We start from the raw sequence: 21890 nt of genomic DNA on the forward strand, positions 1-21890 counted from the left end.
TTTCTTTCCATGTAAAAAGAGTCAGTTTGTGGCCTCATCGCTGTCAAAGCCTGTGTGAAGTTTTGTGTTTGCTTTCTTTTAGCCATGAATCACATTTTTATTATTTTTTTTTACTGTGAACATATACAATTTCACAAATACAGTTAAGAGCAACTAATATAAACTGCTCCTCACCATCAGTGGAAAAGTCGAGTGTTTCCCATCATGCACTGTGTTCTGTGCAGAGAAGAGAAAAAAATTGCAGCTGTCTTTGTAGTTTAATTGTGATGCGTCAAACAAATATCTGGATATACAAGAGACCTGTGTTTAGTAAACAACTTAAATGACTGTAGTTGGACTCACAAGTGGGAAACCACGACCCAGTGACGTGTCACCAATGTAAAGAGGAATTTGAAATCTTAAGTTGTTTGGGAGTTTGTTACGTCAACAAATTATGGTGAAAAGTGGAGAGTCAAAGAAGAAATGTCTGTGTAAGGAGCAGTTTTATATGTTGTCATTTCTGCCAACCTGGTATGTAAGTACGACAAATTATGTATTCTCAGAGAATCCGTTTGTTGTCATCGCGACACTTTGAGCGGGAGACAAACACTCGTATTGTGTTTGATTAGATTATACCGATGAAACTAACCAGAGTGAGTGTTGATATTTACCTCTACCTTATGATATCTGCATCGATGATTTCCCGTAAGGTCATCATAGCAGTAGATATATTCAAATACAAGTACAATCAAAATATAAGGGCCAATATAGAAACAATAACAAACAATAATGTCTATATACAATATGCAAAAACACAAAAGACAAAAGTACTGTATACAATAAAATTTTTAAGCAGTTATGAAATAGGATAAAATACTGAGGTAAATAAAATAAAATGCTGAGGTAAGTGGAACATGAGGTGCCAGATGTACACAGTTAAACACATTCATTCATCAGTATTCAGTCAAACAGTGAGTAATGAGCTCCTGATGTCCTGTGAGACAGTGATGTGAATGATGTCCAATGGCGCCATCAGCCAGTGGCCTGGGGTGGCCGCGGCCACCCCAGGCCATCTGGAGAAATGTATGTTTAAAGAGTGTGTTTATAAGTTATTAACTATGATAAAATCATTTTTATTTTGTTTGATTAGTTTGAATATAAATGCATGTAGATTATTAAATAATTACTATAGAGCGGGGCCAAGTATTATTATTACTATCATGATAATTATTTTAATGTCAGCATAACTGATTTTGCCTCTTGTTGCATCATAGATATCTCGCAGTCAAGAGCAGAACAGCCAAAACAGCCACATCTGCAAAACTTCCCGCGAACCCATCAAGGGGACAGAAGACGGTGTTTTTCAAAAGACTGGTACAGCAAACATAAATGGCTGGAATATTCTCAAAGTAAGGACTCTGCCTTCTGTTATGCCTGTCGCCATTTCAGTCTCCCCAACTCAGGGGATTCGGCGTTTACATCTGAAGAGGGTTTTAAAAATTGGAAAAAGGCAACCTTCAAAGATGGGGGACTTTTAGGCCATGCTAAATCCGAAGTACATACTAATGCAATGTTAGCATGGGCCGAATATCAAAAGTCTACAGAAAGCACGTCCTCTCTCTCAGCCTCCTTAAATGCTGAATATAACAAGTTAGTGAGGGAAAACCGAGAATACATAAAAATTGTCGGGGAAACCCTGCTCCTCACTGCTACACAAAACATCGCACAAAGAGCACATAAAGAATCAGAGGGTGAGAATAAAGGAAATTTTCTCTCCATCATGGAGCTGATGGCCAAACACAATCCCATGGTAAAAAAAAAAAATGGCAGGTCAAAGAAACGCAACGTACCTTGGGCATGAGACCCAAAATGAAATTCTTGATTGTCTTGCTGAAATGGTCCGCACCTCAATAACTACCGAAGTAGCCCAAAGTGAGGCTTTTAGTATTTTGGTTGACGAGACCAAAGACATGAGCAAGAAGGAACAGATGTCCTTTGTAATAAGATACTATTACAATGGGTCAGTATGTGAAAGCTTCCTTGCCTTTGAGGCAGCACAGCGCCTGGATGCTGCAGCACTTTCACAGAAAATAGTACAAATTTTGCAGAACCATGGCCTTGACTACAAAAACCATCTAGTAGGGCAAGCATATGACGGAGCCTCAGTCATGAGCGGAAAGAACACAGGTGTGCAAGCACGCATAAAATCAGAGGCCCCGTTAGCTTTTTATGTACACTGCAACGCACATTGTTTAAATTTAGTGTTAGTTGACAGTGTGAAATGCATCCCTGAAGCTAACTGCTTCTTTTCGCTTCTGCAGAAACTTTATGTCTTTGTGTCAGGGTCATATGTGCATCAAAGGTGGCTTGAGATACAGAGGGAGATGTTTCAGGGCCCCCCAAGAGAGTTACAAAGGCTGATAGACACACGGTGGGCATGTAGGTATAATGCTTGCAAGACAGTGAGAGACAGACTGCCAGCCATCATGCGTCTACTAAAAGAAATATCAGAAGAGCAAAATGGTGACAGAGCTACAGAGGCAAGAGGTTTATTAGCCCAAATAGATCTCAAGTTTGTTGCCCTCCTTGTAACATTTACCAGTGTTCTTGCTGAGATCAAATATCTGTCAGATATTTTGCAGTCCCCACAACTGGATTTGGGCACAGCTGTCACACTTGTTGACTCTCTTGTTGACACATTAGAGAGTTACAGAGAAGGCTCTCTCTTTAATGACATCTGGGACAATACTCTGACCCTTACTGACCAATGCAACATCAGTGTGACACATCCTCCAGGCCGTCAGGTCAGACCAAGCTCTCGGCTTGAAGGGCATTACACGTTCAATCCAATAGTCCAAAGACAAGTTAACACAGAGAAGGAGTCATTTCGGACAGGTTCATTTATTCCAGTTATTGATGTGCTTCTCTCTGAGGTGAGGAGAAGATTTTCCAAAGAAAACTGTGTCATAATGAAAGGGATACAAGCCATGAATCCTAGCAGTCCCACATTTTGTGAGAAAGATGTAGTGTTTCCATTTGCCTCACAATACAACTGCAGCACTGAGGATCTGCAATATGAGATCCCCCAGCTCAAGCGCATTCTTGAGAGGAAGCGAACTAGTAGTCAGGAAACACCAAAGAGTTTAATGGAGCTCACTGTCTTTCTGGAGCCATATAGGGAGGTATTCCATGAGATGTTTAAACTGTGCAAAATTGCACTTGCATTACCTGTGAGCACCGCATCCTGTGAGCGCAGTTTTTCTGTGCTAAAGCTAATCAAAACAGCCTTGAGAAGTACCATGACTGATGAGCGTTTAAGCAATTTGGGGGTGCTCAGTGTGGAATCAAGAAGGGCTAAGGCCATAAATCTTGATGAGTTTGTGGATCTGCTTGCCAAAAAACACAGCAACAGGCGAATAAAGTTGTTCTGAAAATACAACTGCAGCATTGAGGATCTGAAACAGGAGAAAAAGTTGTTCTGAAATGTAAGCCTGGTAATGAGAAAGATGATTGGAAATTTGTATGTTTACAAATAGCAAAGTTATGACTGTGTCTAAAACATGTCAGAATCAGAATAAAGGGTTTCTGTTTGTATCTGGTAGTACCTGCTGTTTCTGTTTTGATTGCAATAATGTACACTGTAAGTGAATAATGATAACATAACTAGCCAATTTGAAAAAGAATCACCTAACACATATACATAGCAAAATAAAACAGTTATTATGTTGTGAGACTCAAAATGTTAACTGTACTGTTATTAGTCTATGCACATTAGATCATTAGTGACATTAAATATAGCATAATAAAGACAACAAGTTTATCAATAGGCGCTTCCTCAGGTTTTTCTGATAGTTTTCTGCCAACCTATGTACTACAGTATAATAAAAAGACAGTAATAATGGCACTAATAAAATAAAATTTCTTGAAATTATGACTTTTTAGTTTCGGTGTGCCACCCCAAGATTTTAAGTGGCCCCACCTGGCCACCCCTATGAAAAATTTCTGCAGGCGCCACTGATGATGTCTCAGTGTCACATGTTTACAACTTGATATAAGTTTTATACATCAGTTTGAATCATTAAAGAGGTCATGTCATGTCATTGTCCCAACCGCTTATCCCTTTCCATGGGGTTGCGGGGTGTTGCTGCTGGAGCCAATCCCAGCCTTGTCTCAGGGCGAGGGCAGGATAAGTCGCCAGTTCATCGCAGGGCCCTCACTAGTGAGCAATGTCTGCGGCTTCACAGCTCCATGAAAACAGACACACAGAGCGGCTCAGCTTCGTCTTCTGCCGTCAGGGTTCAGACTGATCAGCAGAAATGACTCGCTGTGGTTTCTTACTGGCTGCATGTGTGGTCTTCGTCGTCAGTCCGCGTCTCTCCGACTGTCTCTGGAACATCAGCTCGCTGCGGAACTTGACGCTGTAGCTGTTGCCATGGAGATCCACCGAGCTGGATCTCCATGGCAACGCTCCACCCCAGGATGGCTCCGCCTCTGTGGGAGTTCGTATCGGTAAAGTTGGAAATATATTCACAGGTTCGAACTTCCCGGATCAATAACTCATGAGCGAAACATTGTTAAAACACGAGCGACGACTCGTTCCTACTGTAGTGAGGAAGACAACGAGCTCCAACCGTGTTTCCATCAGAACCAGCTCCTCCGGGCTGGACAGGAACTCTGGTCTCTATGATCAGCCGGCTGTGAGACGAGGGTGCAGGGACCGTCTACAAAGTGCAACACCGAAAAGAGAAGCTACAAAACACATTCAATAACTTCACTGTTACTGTCACCAACATCACTGCACACATCAGTGGCCTCCTGCTGGTTATACTGCAGCTGTTAGTTTGGACAATTGTAGTTTGGCATCATTTTGAGGAATTTCTATTTGGAAAAAGTCCAATAACTTCACTGTTATACAGTGTAGTGTGCCCAAAATTAGTCCAACCACCAGGGACCTCCCTGTTGGTAATAACAGTAAGAATAATAATAAGAATAAGAATAAGAGTATCAATAATTTTGCATGATCTTGTATTTTGCCTGTGTTGTGAACTAACTGTAATATCTTTTTAACTCTGAAAAAAACAGCACCTAAGGACAAGAGTACAACAAGACCTTTAAAATGAGTATTCTGTATATTAAACTTGAGAAATCTGGCGTTTTATATCTCTAAACATTTCTCCTTCACTGGAAGTTGAAAGCTTTTTTCATTATCATTAAAACAAAGCTGACTGTTTTTCTGTTCAGCTGTCAGGAAGAAGCAAAGCAAAAGTTCACATCATGCATCATGTTATATTCATGATCATTCAAATGGTTCCATGAAGTGAAGACAAAACCCCAAAATCTGAAGTTTGCAGAGATATTTACATTATTGTAGAGGAGTTTTGAACGTTATATGTTTCAGGACTGAATTCTGTTAAATTGTGTTTGCAGGGATCCTAAATAATGAAGGAAAACATGGAACACTCAAGTGAAACCAAAGAAAAGCTGTGACGGCACCACATGCATATATCTTCCATGAAGAAATGAATGAACTGGACAGGAAGTGGAAATAAACTTGAGACGTGCTCAGGTCTCTCGAGACATTTTGTTATTGACTGGAAACTTGAGCTTGTCGAGTTGTCTAACAGTTTCAGTGGAGCCGTATTGAAACGAGACCTTCAGATTTGTGTTCTGGAGCCGTCTGACAAACATCTTTATCCAGACTGATACATGAGGACGAGGACGCTGCACACTGTTTCTGCTCTGGTGCTTTTTATATCTGTTTTGATTCTTCTTGTGTATGTGGGAGACTTCGGCCTGTGAAGCGCAGCCTGCTGTTTCTCCTCCACCTCATGTCATCCACACTTCAACCAACGCCTGTTTCAGTCACGTATCACTGCCAACTGGATTCTGTTTAGTCATCCATGACAGTCCTGTTGTGTGCTGCATGTGTCAAGAAGCAAATGTGGACTTTATCCTGATCTGGTTTTCTGGATATCGTCTGGATTTCACGTGTGAAAGAGACTCGAGGACAGAAGACAGTATTCTGGTTTTCTGTCGATTCAGGTTCAAATGAATCATCTCGTATCGTTTTATAACGAGGTCGTGAAACAAGGTTAAGTTTGTAGAACGCACAAGAACAGAAAAGAAACGGAAGGACTGGTAAAAAATAAGTCATGAGAATAAATGATTGTTTAATGTTGGAGTGTTGAGGATGAGTTCAGGTGTCAGGTGAACATTTGGTCCTAAGAGGAGGTTATTTTTTAACACTATTGATTAACTGCTGTGACGATGGTTTAATACACTGTGTTTCTTTTAAAACACCATCATGTGTCTGTGTCTGTTGTTAAGGTACAAATTGTATATATTTTATGTACAGTGAGCCTCTGAATGTCCAGACAGCTCCACGTAATGATTGTTATATACTGTATAGATGTTTTGTGAACATATCACAGCTATTTGGGTTTTAAAGCTTTATTTTCATGTTTGTTGTGTTTTGTCCTGTTTGAAAATAAAGCACAAAGAAACACTGGAGCTCAACTTGAGTCCTGCTCTGCAAACACTCCACAGTTCTGGATCTTACAGATGCTTCTACTGACCTCTTCTGGAGGAGTTTCATGCCTGCAGCCTCTTCCAGCAGGGATCTGACCTCAACATGACTGTAACTGACAGAAAATAATATGATAACAGCATGACAATAATATAATAAACTACTTCATACAAATCAACATTAGAGATGGAATCACGATGTTCTTTGTAGATTTTCTGTTAAAGTGAAATCAAATAAAACATATTTACATCATTAAAAACATATTGAACGTCATTTGGATACAAAACATACACACGTACAGATACATCTAGTAAAAAAAGAGCTCATTAACAAGATTACAATTAGTTGATAAAGAATGACATGATAACTATGTATTCTATAGGTGTGAGTGCAGCAACGCTGAAGTCACAATATAAAAGTCTGGAATCCAAAAGTCTTCGTTTATCTGTTTATTGACGACCTTAAATCATACACAATAAAAAACTTCTCTTAACTTTCTACAAAGTTTAACTGACTAAGTGTTGGTCAAAAGACTGTTTCACCATTCCAAACATCGCTGCTTAACTATTCATATTCATAATATTCCTTTTATATGCAACACAGAATTGATCTGGTCCTGAAAATATAATCCAACTTCAATTTCTCAATATAAAATGATTCTTAACTACAATATAATAACAGAACAATCACTTCCATGGAAATGACGACAATATGAATATACACTTGTTAACATTAAAGTCATCTTATTGTTATTCATTTTCTCCAGTGTTAATTAGCATAAGTTAAGTCATCTAGTTCCATTACTTTAATATTGTGAGACCTGGATTACGTCTCTGAGTTCATTTCTAACAGTGTTAAATGTTTTGTGTTGATAACGATGTTATCAGTCAGCTGGAGTTAAAACAGGAGCTGGAGTTTTACACCTCAACTGTTTCACAGCAGGTCCAAGTGTGTGTCCAAGCCAGACAGAGTCTATGTGCTGATGGTGATTATATGATGATGTCATTTAGAGCAAAACACTTCTTCATCACTTTGCACGACACGTGGTGAGTCAGAATCTCCATCACAGCGTTTTATAACAGCATCCCAACAATCATTAACAGTTTGTTGAGACGTGTTTAGATTTACAGATTTAGTTTAGACGTACAGGTGGAAACGTTTTGACGTGTACCGTCACGCCTCTTTTCGTTCTACAAACGGATGCGAGCTGTATGAAAGGACACACTGGAGCAGCTTTTTGTTCAGTGTGAACAAACAAAGGTCTTGAAGGATACAGGCTAAGTACCCAACAGCTAGAGTGGACTGGACTCCCCTGTCCCCCCTTAATATCCACTGATGGTGGTCGTAGTTGCTGCAGTGATAAAAAGCTGAACTGTTTCTTAATTGATGACGTCGATCAACACAAGTGGAACCATCAAACTAATAAATTCCTTTTTTGCTCATTACAGAAGAATAAACATTTGACTTTACATGTTCATAATAATATAAAGAGAGATTCATGTGCAAAACAAAATATAAACAGACAGAATAAAGAAGACAGATCCAGAAATAATCTTGCACTGATGAATATGAAGCTGCAGACTTCTGCATTCTGACATTGACCTCAGAGCTGATCTCAGAGCAGTTCACACTGCAGCACTGACAGTCATCTCCACTAGTAGTGATTGGTCCGTCAGTCACTGCTGGATGAAGCTCTCCTCTCCACTCCACCTCCCAGTAACACGGCCCAGTCAGAGCCTCTCCACCCACCAGCTGATGGTGCTGCTTCAACCTCTGTGGATCATCAGGACACAGCTGATCCTCTCAACACCTCCACCTTTCTCACCACTCAAACACAGATGACCTCCACCTGATGAGAGAAGCAGAGAGACAGCAGAAGTGATAAATGAGTGTTTCCAGAGACTCCCTCCATCAGCTGTCAGTCAGTGATATAAAGACCAGCAGGACTTCAGTCCTGTTCAGACCACAAGTGGAGCAGCTGTGTAGCGTAGCCAGCTTCCTTTCAGCTTCATGTTAACGTGTTGGAGTGAAGCTCACAGACCTGCAGACACTTTGGACATCAAGTCTGTTTACTCTGCAGGTTTCACTGAAGGACACAGTGGAAATAAACTGCTGACAGTCCCTGAACGCATCATTACTGCAGGAACACAGATACTCACAGCTCACTTTAAAGATGGATGGCTGTCAGAGTATCAGTCACATTTCAATATTTCATCTAATTTAAAAATATCTCAGTCTGACAAGTAAAACATCAGCTGTGGTTTCTGGACTTCAGCAGAGGTTCTGGTCTGTATCCAGACCACATGGTTACTAAATGTAATGACGGTTCTCTGAAATAAGAGCCTTCAGTCAGACTGATCTGAGAGCTGTGACAAAGATGAACTGATGAGTTCTTCAGTGTTGAAATGAGAGAACAAACACTTTGAGATCAGATTTGATGCTCTGACAGTTTGATGAATGAGGACACTGTCTCTATACATCCTGTGATGCTGTCAGCTGTGATCAGCTTTATTTCCTGTAGACATGAACACAACAACAACAGTCGTCTTCACATCAACTCAAACACACGATCACAACAAGCTTCTGGCTCGTCTGATTGGCTGACTGTTCTCCTCTCACAGCTTCACTGAGGAAAGCAGGAAATACTGGATCTTTACTTTGATACTGTGTTATACTGCTGAAACCAGCATGAACTGACTCCAACCCTCTACTGACCTCAGAGTCTCCAGTCTGCAGTCTGGACTCTCCTTCAGATCAGAAAACAGCTTCACGTCTGATTTCTTCAGCTTGTTCCAGCTCAGGTCCAGCTCTCTCAGATGGGAGGGGTTGGACTTCAGAGCTGAGACCAGAGAAGCACAGCCGATCTTTGACAACCAGCAGCCACTCAATCTGAATAAAGAATAAATGATGTGAGTTTAGAAGACAATGTTCCTGCTTGAAATCATTCAGTGATTAATAATCTGTTCAAAAAGAAAATGAGAAAATGGAAACTCCAAACATCTGAACCCAACAGGACGCAGGTTCAAACCTCTAAAATACAAAAGGTGACAAAGAGCTCTCATTAATATTAATGACAACGTGCTGCTGCTTCAATAAAGACGTCGTGACTTCACCTCTTAAACTCTGCAGCTCCACCAGTGGCTCCATCTATACAAACTCATGTTGTGAAGCCAAACTAATAAAAACTCACTCAAACTGATTTTAGATTCAATTCAAGATCACAAAGTTTCCAAAGATGCAAATGTGCATCTATGAATGGATTTGTTGTAGGAAGCAGAATCTCTTCTTGTTGGTTCTCAGACTAACTTGCACTGTTCATCACGTGCACAGCACTGAGTCTGACTCGCTGACTGTCCTTTACTTTTTACCTGCGTCTCTATAAGACACCTGGTTTGTTACTTTATATTTCTGCAGCTCTCTGGCTTGCCTTTGAACAGGACTCCCTCCATAAGCAGCACTATGTTCACCACCACAGTTACGGCATCTGATTTTTGTGTCTTGGCCACACTGTCCATGGATGTTTCTCAGTGGTTATTAGTTTACTTTTTTTTTTTGTTTTACCTCGACATTACTTGTTCCTTGTTACTGCATAGACAAACGAAAGTTTGACGGGCTTAGTAGCCGTCTGCCCCGCACTGTTACAGATCACAACCCCCTTCTCCTGCCTCGAGTGTTCACATAACAAAGCTTAGCCAAACCTCGACTGGCGTTTACTGCTCTTCAGTTGCAGTAACGCGGATGCAATTTAGCAATTGCCGTTACAAGAGAAAAGCATAACCCCGCATTATTACTCACCTTTATGTGGCCAGGTAAGTCAATTGAGAACCTGCTGTTATTTGCAGTGACGACCTGAAATTAGCTAGCAATTTCCAACAACTTTAGTTTTCAATGAGCCACAGTTGCCTCTCGTCACCTCTCTACCAGCAGTATAGTTTTTGAACCGGTTCCAGTTCACAGTTTATAAACTTTAAATATTACAAAAGAAATAACGCAACGTGATTGATTGGCTATGTAGTTTCCAATGAATAAAATAAATTCTGCTTAAAAACAAGTGCCTACAGAGCCCGAGAATATCCGCTGTATGGAAATTACCACACTGGGTGAACACTGGGCAAACAAGGTTGTTATTTTGCAGTCTCTTTTCTTTAATCCATTGTCACTCACTTACCTTTCATAACTTCTAGGTTACACGAAGACTAAGTTACAGCAGCTTCCTGAGCAACCATCATGCATGCTGGACCATCCTGGCCTAGAACCTGTCTGCCTGAATGTGGTTTCACTGAAGAATGCACTGAACATTTTTCTGGCAGACTACGGACCTTTACGTCTGAGGGGAATAGTGCAGTAAGCTTTTTAGGCCCATAAATATTGTTAATTTATTGCAAAAGTGTTATGAAGTACATAACTGCTTCCTCTGTCTTACATTGCTTATAGTTTATCTTTACTATCTTTTACTTGGTAACATGAAAACTACATATCAAACAATGAAAACACACAGAACAGTTGGGAGAGATGTTTTATTGCAAGAAACAATTGTAGACATACAAAATAAATATCTAAAGTGGAACAGTTAAACTTGCCAGTTGCCATGGATGTGAACATTCAGTGCTGACTTTCTACTGAATTGTGTCCAGCCAATATAGATACCTAGCCTACAGAAGCTTTGTAAGCTGGTGCTGGTGCTTTCTGGGGTGGAGAGTGAGAGCTGTGCTGCCTGTGTGGTGCTGAGGATTCGTGCAGAGTTCCCTGACGCTGAAGGACAGTATGTTAGGTTCAGACCTGTCCTTGATTGAACCTTGGCACATAACTGGCTATAACATCCAGCTTGTTGGATCTTTCATACTGAGCCGAGAGGTCTTCAGGGATTGTAAGTTTCAGCACCTCGTTCACATATGGGCCAGGGTCCTGGAAAACCTTCTCGAAGATCAGGTCCAACAGTGCATCAACGTAGTCTGCAGTGCAATAAACAAGAATTAATGTTTACAAGAAAAATGCACTAGAACCAAAAAGCCTTGTGCTGCAGTGTTGTCAAGTGTCTCTTCATATTTCTCCTGTCGAGCCTTCTTACTGTTTTAAAAATAGTGATTTTGATGCTAACATAGTATTTGCACCTAGCACTCCATTGAAAATGAGTTTGACCAAAAAACGAAAATACGGTCAATCTTAAAAGTTGCGCTTACGGCGTGATTATGCTTTGCTTTGTCTTTCTGTGTTTTTACGTTCTCTGTTCTGCCTTCTTGTTTTAACACACATTCAAGTCGGCTTCTTTGCATTTGGCTCGACTTTATTCTGTAATATTGTCTTGCTGAGTTTCAAAGCACTTTGAAAACTCTCTTTTTAAAGGTGTTATGTAAATAAAGTTTATTATTAATATTATTAAAGTAATTTTGAATATAATAAACTTAACTTTGCATTGACATATTAGCCCTCTCCTTCTGAGCGTGTGCTGATATTGATAAGTGTGTTTCATGTGCAGCGCTGCCTGAGTACATCTTCAAAGAGCGATCAAAGCTCGGAGAGGTTTCACTCAGCTGGTTTTCATCACTGAATGAATGTTATGTCCCTCTTGATCAGGGTGTTAGACAGACCATGTTGACAGTGTGCAAAAACTTCAATACCTCTTGAGGGGTAAAATGTGTTCTCACCTCAAGAAAGACTATGTCTGACATTTTCCATACATTACTGTACAACTGCTACATACTACAAAATAAAGCAATTTGCACAAGAATTTTATTTCTTTGTTTCTTAAAATTCAAATCCAAATTTCAATGATTATTTTAAAAATTGTGAGGAAACCGGAGCACCCGGAAGAGACCCACAGAGACCTGGGGAGGACATGTTGACTCCACACAGACGGCACACATACAGCTCAGAGCTACTGACACAGTGGGGGGAACATTTCTGATTAGCTCCCTGTACAATGTCTGCAAGTTATATGTGTGCTGCTGTGGGAGGTAACAGTGATGGACTGCCCCCCTCATGCCCGACCACAGGTGACATGTGGTATCTACTGGCTGTCCACAGTAGAGAGGTCTTCAGTTTGATGGTTGATCAACTCAAGCTCATGTTTTGATGAGCAAATGTGACAGCTTGCATCTTATTTCTTAAACTTCATCAACCGTTGGAAAAAGTCAGATATTCTCTTCCAGAAAGATTTTTTTGTTTTGACTGGGAGATTCTTCCAAGAGTCTAGCTGTTGAAGATCCAGTGATATTAAGGGGAGCCCCCACTCATCACACAGGTCCTCGTCCTCAGAGTCTAGAGGCACGTCAAACTCTTCAAGGGCCGGTGCTGTATAAGTCAACGGCCACTGGTGCAGCAGCTCCTCCTCAGAGTCTAGAGACAAATCAATCGGTTTAAAGAATGCTGCAGTGGAGGTGGACGCCTGCTGGTCTCACAGCTCCTCCTCAAGGACTTGAGTCTCGTCTGAAAGTTCAGGGTACGGTGCTGTCAAGCAGCCCCACGCATTTCAGCAATGAGTTTTTGTGAGCCTTGGCTTCCTCGCCGAGTTTCAGCGTGTTGTCTCACTGTCATGATTTCAGTTTCATACCCTTGGCTGATATCATGTTGTGGCTCACTGATTCTGTCCAGTTTTTCATGGAGAACGTTGTTCGCCTGGTATAATCTGACTCAGAAAAATGCTGTTGTCTCTGAAAAGAATTGTCCGTATCAGACGTCTTTCTCTTTACGCTTCTCGTTGTGTTAGTGCTCTTACGTTTTCTCAGCTGTGTTAGTGGTAGACTAAGAGCTGGACTGAAGAGATGTTGTCCTGTTGACCTACTGTTAAATCAGAATGGAATGTTGCTTTGATGGAACGGAGGTTCTGTTTGGCTTTGATTCTATTGCTTTGATTCTATTGGCTGGATGCTATTGGTTCTATTCTATTGGTCTGATTCTGTTGCTTTGATCTCAAACACACACACATGCACACACACACAACTGATTCCTTGTCTAACAGCACACAGTGGAGAACCAACAAAGCTCTTGTAGATGTTTCAGTAACCAAATAAAAAATGGCTGAGCAAAGAATTGTTCGGTCTCAAATCCACTTTATTTTTATATTTTTAATGTATTTATTTATGTTTTTGCTGTCCCTGCTCGCAGCTTGTCTGGTGCTAACAGAACAAGTATGAAATATAAAGTACCTGTCAGACACATCTCTTACGCTCTGATCAATGATAAATATGACACCTGTTTCATCGGCTCCTGTGGTTTTTACATACAAGAAATAAAAAATAAATAAGAATGCCAATCCATCTGAACATCTGTTACGATGTGACGGAACATGTCGGATCCCTGGAGGCGACACTGTGGAGTGAACTTGGCTCTGACCTGTCGGGTCATGGACACGGAACCTCTGAGGGTATCCAGAGGTGTCTGGGTCCTTTGAGTCCTCTGGGATGCGAGGTGGGACCCTCATGGATCAGACTTGTTCCAGCACGTTCGATGGATGCTCAGTCGAATTGGGTGCACAACAATTTGGAGGCCAGGTCGACACCCTAAGCTCTCTGTCACGTTCTGATGGTTGAGCAGCGTTTGGGTCAGATATACAAGTCAAGTTGCATCCACATAAATACCAGGACAGCAGTGCAGTTTGAGAGGAACGACCACAGCAGAAACCAAATGTATCAAAGATTTAGCTGAGAGAAGTCTGCAGTGTGATACGTCCTGTGTTGCACAGAGCAGCAGTTTATTTCTCAACCCAATCAGTGAACGGTTGAGTTTGAAAAGTGTTTCCAGAGATGACGAGCGAAAAAATCTTTCCCATTTATTTTTATGGGGAATTTTTCAAATTTCGTTCTGCTACTAATTCAGCATACATTCAGAGAAACAATCAAAATGTTCAGCGTTTTAAGCTCTTTCAGCCTTGTACTTTTCAAATATTCAGCTTTTTCAAAAAAATAAAATTACAATATAAGTAAATGGGAAAATGAATATTGTATATGGTCAATATTTGCTAATTATAAATATTATTACACCTAAAAACTGCAGATCTGCATCTGGATCATTTTCAGATATTGTGAGAAATTAGAAAAACATATTGTATATTTTCAGTTTTCTTGTCCACTTAAACTAGTTTGTTCTTATTTCAGTGTTAAGTAATGTGCTGACAGCTGATGTGTTAAATGTCACAGAACAGCCGATATTGCTAGAAGTTAATGTGTCTGCAAACCGGATACATCGACATCCGACAACAACAACATGGCGAACACAGTTTTAACACAGTTACCTAAATGTCTGTGGGAGAACAAGGTGTTTCTGTAAGGACACCTGGGCACATCAGCTGTTTTATGGTCGACTACAACACCAAAACCAAACCGAGATGTTTTCTGAATCCTGACTGAGTGGGTTTGGCACCTGAACCGCACCGGAGCATCAGCACAGCGTTGTGACGAGAGAGAAATGTAAAGTTTAACCCAGACGAATGTAAAGCAGCAACACTAAGAATCATCTGAAGACTGTCTGCAGTCAACATGTTAATAACGTCTCACTAAAACAGCTTAAGCGTAATTCTTCTTCTTCCTGGTGCGTCCTGTAGAAAACATTGTATATCAGATTTATATTAAGTTAATAAATGTCTCCAAGAACTCAAAGACGCCATTTGAAAATATGTTACCATTTGCATTTTTCATTATGTGATTTGTGACACACTGAAGCAATAAAAGCACATTGATTCATCTCTTGTCTGTCTTTTTATATTCTATTCATTAATGTGGCCTGAAAGTCAGTTTGTAACTGTTTCAGAGTGTTAATAAAGTTTATTATTTAAACTTTGTTGCTGATAAACTCTTTGACTACATCTCCTGGGATATTAGCAGACTTAGAGAGGAGTCAAAACAACATCTCTCATATAAATATAGATTTATTTACAGTATGTACACATTATAAACAGAAGATTAGGAGAGGCAGTGTACTGTAACGATCAGAAGGCACAGAGTGAAAACTCTCCATACAGTGATTTACTGAACCAGCTGTGACATTTAGAGATCTGACAGTGAAGGATGTTGAATGGACAAACACAAATCAAACAGCAGCACTTCATTTCAGTTTGAACTGCAGCATTACAACAAGAAGATGTTAAAGTTCCACGAGGGAAAGTTAAATCTGTTCTTACAATCTAGACAGTAAATAAAATCTTGACAATAAAACAACACAAACAGAAATGTGAACATAACAAACATACATTGCAAAGTGAATGTTCTCTGCTCTAAATTTCACTTGATTCTTCTTTACATCCTGCAGGAGGCCAGTACAGGATATACAGGATATACTGTCAGTGTTAATGTCATATCTTATTAAGGGCTAATCAATCATATAGAGCTGGAAATGGAAAAGTTAACAATATAAAATGCACAGAGTTGCTACACGTGGTGTATGAGGTTGACATGTTTCTCAGCATTATTTCAGTAAAGTGAACACAGAGCAGATTTCAGATCTGTCTAATAAGTGACAGAGTTTGATGAGAAGTCCTGTCAAAATAATGGACAACAAAGGTGAAGAACAAGGTTTCCTTCATCAACTCCATTATTGTTTATCTCCTCTGACTCTTATATCATGGACACTTACTGAACAACATGAAGGCAGGATGTGTTTTATGGATGTGTTAACCTTCTGCTACGCTGATCAAACTGTTAACAGTGATCCTGCTGAGATGTAACTTTTATTAAATCTTCCACTGGACTTTGTTTCTTAGACAAGACAGTGAATAAATAAAGGCGATGAAGAAACCACACAACACCCACAGCTACTGTCAGTCCCAGTCCACAGTAGAGGAAGATCATTCCCCAACTGACCCTGTTCGCTCTCTCACTGTTCGGTCTCTCAGGTGTGTCTGTGTTGGGTCTCTCAGGTTCGGGCCAATTCCTCGCTGCTGTAAAGAGACCAAACAACAGAACAGCTGAAGTTGTGACTTATTTCTCAGATACTGTGCGAATGATGTGAAGAATAATGGTCATCCTCAATACTTTTCTTCAGGTTCTTATTGATCAAAAAAAAGCTGCTGAATTGAAATTGTTAAAGTTCTGCTGACTTCTACTCAACCAACTCACCAGAGACGTTGAGCCGACATTCACCAAATTCCACACCATAGTTTGTCCTCACATCACACAGGTACCAGCCTGAGTCCTCAGTCCTGAGTCTGGAGACATGAAGTCTGAGTCGCCCGTCTCTGAGGACGTCTTTGTCCCACTGGACTCGTCCTACAAACTGTTGATCCCGAGACTCTGGGACCACAACACCTCCATGTAGTTCAAACAGGACTGAGACTTTGTGATCAGTTCTCATCTCACAGAAGATAAAAAGGGAGTCGGGGGAAGTGTCAGCTGTGGTTGTGAACGTCCATTCCAGTGTGATGTTGTGGTTCTCCTCTGCCTGATAGGAGGTCTGTGTCACATTCACTACAAATGTTCCTGTTGAGGAGACAGAGAGGGAAAGTGAGGAGCAGACACACTGACAGCTTTAACATGGCAGCCTTTAAACTCCATCTACATGTTTCTGTGGACAGTTTAGTGACGTCTCAGAGCTGCAGAGGCTCATCAACATCAACTGTTTGCTCACATGTGGGCGACTTTAACTGATTGATTGAATCACAGTGTAATAAAGTGAAGCTGTAAACTAACCACAGACACAGTTGAGGCTGATGAGCAGCAGGATCCTGCAGATCATCTTCTCCCTGTGAGAGGAGACAGAGGTGAAGAGTCATGTGATCACAGTTCAGTCCTCACATGTACCACAACCAACATCTACAGTCTGTCTTCAGTCTTTACAATACTCCTTTGTCATTATTATACTGCTTATTACACACAGTGACTTCCTGACTGGACACGGTGTTGATGCAAACGCTAAGCTGCTGTTTTGCACTTCTGACACAAGATGGCGCCAGTGTTTAAACTGTGAAGACGGAGAGTTCAGTCCAACAGATTTGACAGTGACGCAGTAAAAACACATCTGCAGCTGTTTGGTTAAACAAATTAAATGGAGAAAACTTCGCAACAAAAACACTTTTTTGATTTCTTCTGTTTTTCATAATAAAAACACTTGAAATGCACCGAAAATATGTATTTAACTGTGTAGATCTGGCACCTCATGTTCCACTTACCTCAGCGTTTTATTTTATTTACCTCAGTATTTTATCCTATTTTATAACTGCTTAAGTATTTTATTGTATACAGTACTTTTATCTTTTGTGTTTTTGCATATTGTATACAGCACTTTATTGTTTGTTATTGCTTCTATTTTGGCCCTTATATTGTGATTGTACTTGTATTTGAATATATCTACTGCTACGATGACCTTACGGGAACTCATCGATGTAGAGAAGGTAGAGGTAAATATTATCACTCACTCTGGTTAGTTTCATCGATATAGTCTAATCAAACACACGAGTGCAAATTTACTCCCGGCCAAAGTGTCGTGATTACAACATAAGGATTCTCAGCACATACATTAGTTTTCGTACTTACATATAACGTCGTCTGAATTCAGGAGAACAGATGATGTCTTTGGTTCTCATCGTTCCAGTAAGACAAGGTGAAGATTGACTCAACGGTTACTTCTATTATCCTTTTTTTTCCTACGAAATACTACGCATTAAGACCAGCCTCCCGCGAGAGGTGTCAACTTCCTGTTTTCATTGTTGACCATTTTTTTCTCTTCTCTGCACAGAACACAGTGCATGATGGGAAACACTCAACTTTTCCCCTGATGGAAAGAGGAGCAGTTTTTATTAGTTACTCTTAGTTACTGTATTTGTAAAATTGTAAATATTTACGGTAAAAAATGTGATTCATGGCTAAAAGAAAGAAAACAAAACCTTCACACAGGCTTCGACAGTGATGAGGCCACAAACTGACTCTTTTTACAAGGAAAGAAACATCTTAATGTTTTGTATTTAATGTCTGTGCTGTGAGGATGAGAAAGTAACTTTGGCTCAACTTGCGACTTTCATCACTGGCCAACACTCAAACACAGACTGCTGACATCTACTCAGGAAGTGACGTTTTCATCTATATTTTTTTTATATTTGCCTTCTGATGAACATTGTTACGATGCGCTGCCTTCACCTGATGTTCTGTTTATAATGTGAACATACTGATAATAGATCCATTGATATGACAGACTGTTTTTTTATTTCAATATGGCATCATTTAATAGGTCAAATAAAATCATGTAGTTACATTTAGATATAAAGAAAACTTCAAACCATCGTCTTTGCATCAGGGGAAAAGCTGAGTGTTTCCCATCATGCACTGTGTTCTGTGGAAAGAAGAGAAACTGCAGCTGTCTGTATGCTTTAATCACATGTTGATATGTACGAGAGGAAGCTGGGAAAGAAACAACTTAAGATGTCATGATTTGACAAATACATAGTAATACTAAATGTGCACAGGAAACTTAGACCAGAAATCACTAAGATGTACTATCAGAATTAATGAGGAAATTGCAATTAATTGACCTTAAAGCATTGTTGTAATTTCTGCAAGTTCTTCATTTTGTTGAAGTTGTGAATCTTAGAAACTACATCTTAACAACTCAGAGCATCTGTAACATGATAGCTGTGTCACTCAAGCAAGGGCAATTGTGTCAGGTCTGCAAGGCCTGTTGTGAGAAAGAGTCCTCCATTGAAGTGATGGGAATGGCAGTTCTTTTTACTGTACTGAATCTCTAGAATCCGTTCAGCAAAATGATTCATTCAAAAGATTTGTTCACTGAATCGTTCACTGCTCTCCAACTGCCCGAACTGATAAGCAGCCAAACAATCCGTCATTCAGTGAATAATTCAGCCCTGCAGTTCACGTTCACTTACTGAGGGACGGAGCGCTGCTCTGAGTGGTATACATGCACTAAAATTATTACACGGTGAAAGTGTCCTCTGTGCACAGTAAAATCACTTAACATGATGCTACATGGATGTTAGCATCACAGCGCTAATTTTCGCAGTACGTTTACTGAATGTGAATCATGAGAATCATGAGTAAGAGACACAGCGCCACTTTCAGTACAGTACGTGAACGAGAATCACGTCCTCAGCGTCAGTTCTCTGTCTGCAGTAGGTTCGCGAATCATGAACGAATCACAGCGCTAACGTGATTCACGTCCTGGCATCCCTCGTTCGCAAATGACCTGCTGAGGACGTGAATCACGTTCGCGACGGCAGCTGCTGAGAATCATGTTTGTGAATGTAAGTGACTTTTATTATGCAGCAAAATCACTTAAGATGATGCTACATGGATGTTAGCATCACAGCGCTAATTTTAGCAGTACAGTTACTGAATGTGTATCATCTCCTCTGCCCTGGGTTAGTTACGGTTCCCTCCACTCTGCTTCTCTCTCTACACTCAGACTCATGTTTGGCACAAACCTCTCAGGTGGGCGGGCTTTTTCAGCATCAGGGGAAAAGTCGAGTCCCATCATGCATTGTGCTTTGTGTAAAGATGTCTGTATGATTTGATTCTGAGGCTCCAATCACATATTGATATATACGAGAGAAATCTGGGAAGGAAGCTTCTGAAAATGTCATTTGACAAATACATACTAATACTTAATGTGCACAGGAAACCTAAACCAGAACACACTGATGTGTCTGATCTGACAGCATTCTCACTTCCTGTTGGTTGGCAGGGCGTTTGCCATCAAGTAGTAAGTGAAAGAAAGGGGATCAGCAGCCTGCAAAAAGAGTGATGGCACCTACAAGAGGAACAGAATTGAAAATGCAAAGCTTCAAAAGTAACAAATTAAATAATGTAGTGTACAGAGAAAAATTTAAAATAAAAGCTCAATAGGTAACTTGTCAGCTGACTCTATTCCTATAATTTATAAATCACTCTTGCATGGTTGTATGAAAAAATAAACTGATAGAGGAAATCTCACGACTAACATGATGTCCCCTGGTGAAAATGCAACCTACTATATACAGTCAGTGTTCATAAGTATGTATTCAAGTTTGTTTGTGTTTATCATCTGTGTTTTTGTAATGACATTATATGGACACAGTGTTTCTATGTATTTCTAATGTCACCGTGTCCCAGATTCACAGCTTCCATCTGTCTGCAGGAGCAGCACCAGTTCTGCAGTGTTTCCATGTGGCAGCTGGATGCTATTAGCAGCTGGTTGGACAGTTCAACTACCAGAGCCATGTTGTGACAGAAGTACAATACAGCAGCGATATTAGTTACTGTTAAGTGTATTTGTTAGACTCTACATCAGTGGTCCTCAGTGGGCGGCCCCCGGCCCCGGGCCGCATCTGGCCCACCAGCCTCCTGTTTGCGGCCCCCGAGCTGTTATTCTTTCACTTTGTATTTTGGTTGGTTCAGCTCGTGTACACCGGGACTTGTCTCCATGCAAACGATACACAGACAGCTGGATCACTCACTGCTGTGAGTGCAACCTTTAACCTTCACTTTCAAGTTCCCATATTCTCATTTTGCCTGTTGTAAACAATTAAAAGTGGGAGTGTTGCAATCAAACGGCTAGAAGAAAGTGGACAACGAATATCTGCAACTTATCAAACTTTAACTTTACTAAATTCATTAAAAATTGCCTCATTATAGGCACAAATTCAATGACAGAGTAAGATGACACAACGATGCACTTATTGTTAACACATTTGAATGGCATACATCATGTGTTTTCACATTAATGTATCCTGTAACAGACGGGGAGTTTCTCCCAGCAAACACCCTCTCACTGACAGTGCCAACATTTTTATTATCCTTGTTAAAACTCAACACCATTAATCACAGAACAAAAGATGTGAATTAACCCACAACTGCTTATTTTGGTTTGTATTTTTCTTGTTGTTTTGAATGAACAGTACATTTTGTTTTGAACATTACAGTATTATTGCATGTGGACTGACCGACCTCAATACATGGACCTTTGAGTCACTGAAAAAAATCTTTGTGGCCCTTTAAGATTTGTATTCGAGTATCCCTGCTCTGCATGCTATCCGTGAAAATGTGATATATGGGTAAAAAAAAACAAAACAAAAAAACTAAAATACCCCCAAAAAAAATAAAAACTTTGGGAGTCTGTTATACTGCCCTCACTGGTGACTTCATCACATTGTCCATGTTCATGACTGTCACCCACAAATTGAAGGAATCAGGTACTGCAGGTGGATTGGGTGTCATCTCCTCTGCTGTGATATTTATTGGCTACATATGAACCAAGAACTTCATTAATATAATATAATCACATTATATTCAGCCCAGTTTTTGGTTTATTGGACTCCTACAGCTGAACTGTCTGTGGTCTGTTTATGAGGAAATCCAGTATTCAGTTCAGAGTGTTAATTAGTCATAAAAAATGTTAAATTAGATCAACTCAAAGTTTACGGTGTCATTTTTCTTGACTTTAGAGTTCATTATGTTTCATTATTTGGCAG

The 21890-nt window shown here is 40.2% G+C and overlaps 3 long non-coding RNA genes across 4 annotated transcripts in view; 1 reads left to right on the forward strand and 2 right to left on the reverse strand.

Annotated features, from left to right (window-relative positions):
• Positions 1–16711, reverse strand: part of LOC119027630 — a 29744-nt gene extending 13033 nt beyond the window's left edge. Inside the window, exon 1 of the long non-coding RNA XR_005077441.1 lies at positions 16555–16711. This is a non-coding gene — a long non-coding RNA (uncharacterized LOC119027630). The remainder of the gene's footprint in view (positions 1–16554) is intronic.
• LOC119027636 lies at positions 4427–6683 on the forward strand. 2 transcript variants are annotated; one of them, XR_005077448.1, is made up of 2 exons: positions 4427–4488; positions 5407–6683. It is a non-coding gene; the product is annotated as an uncharacterized LOC119027636 (long non-coding RNA). The 2 variants fall into 2 exon arrangements; XR_005077447.1 differs by having other exon boundaries at positions 4442–4512.
• On the reverse strand, positions 12217–13295 carry LOC119027640. Its single transcript, XR_005077452.1, has 2 exons — positions 13056–13295; positions 12217–12841 (listed from the first exon to the last, which is right to left on the reverse strand). It is a non-coding gene; the product is annotated as an uncharacterized LOC119027640 (long non-coding RNA).
• Positions 16712–21890: the final 5179 nt, after the last annotated feature.

Source organism: Acanthopagrus latus, chromosome 10, assembly GCF_904848185.1.
Source record: "Acanthopagrus latus isolate v.2019 chromosome 10, fAcaLat1.1, whole genome shotgun sequence".
Classification (NCBI taxonomy): Eukaryota; Metazoa; Chordata; class Actinopteri; order Spariformes; family Sparidae; genus Acanthopagrus; species Acanthopagrus latus.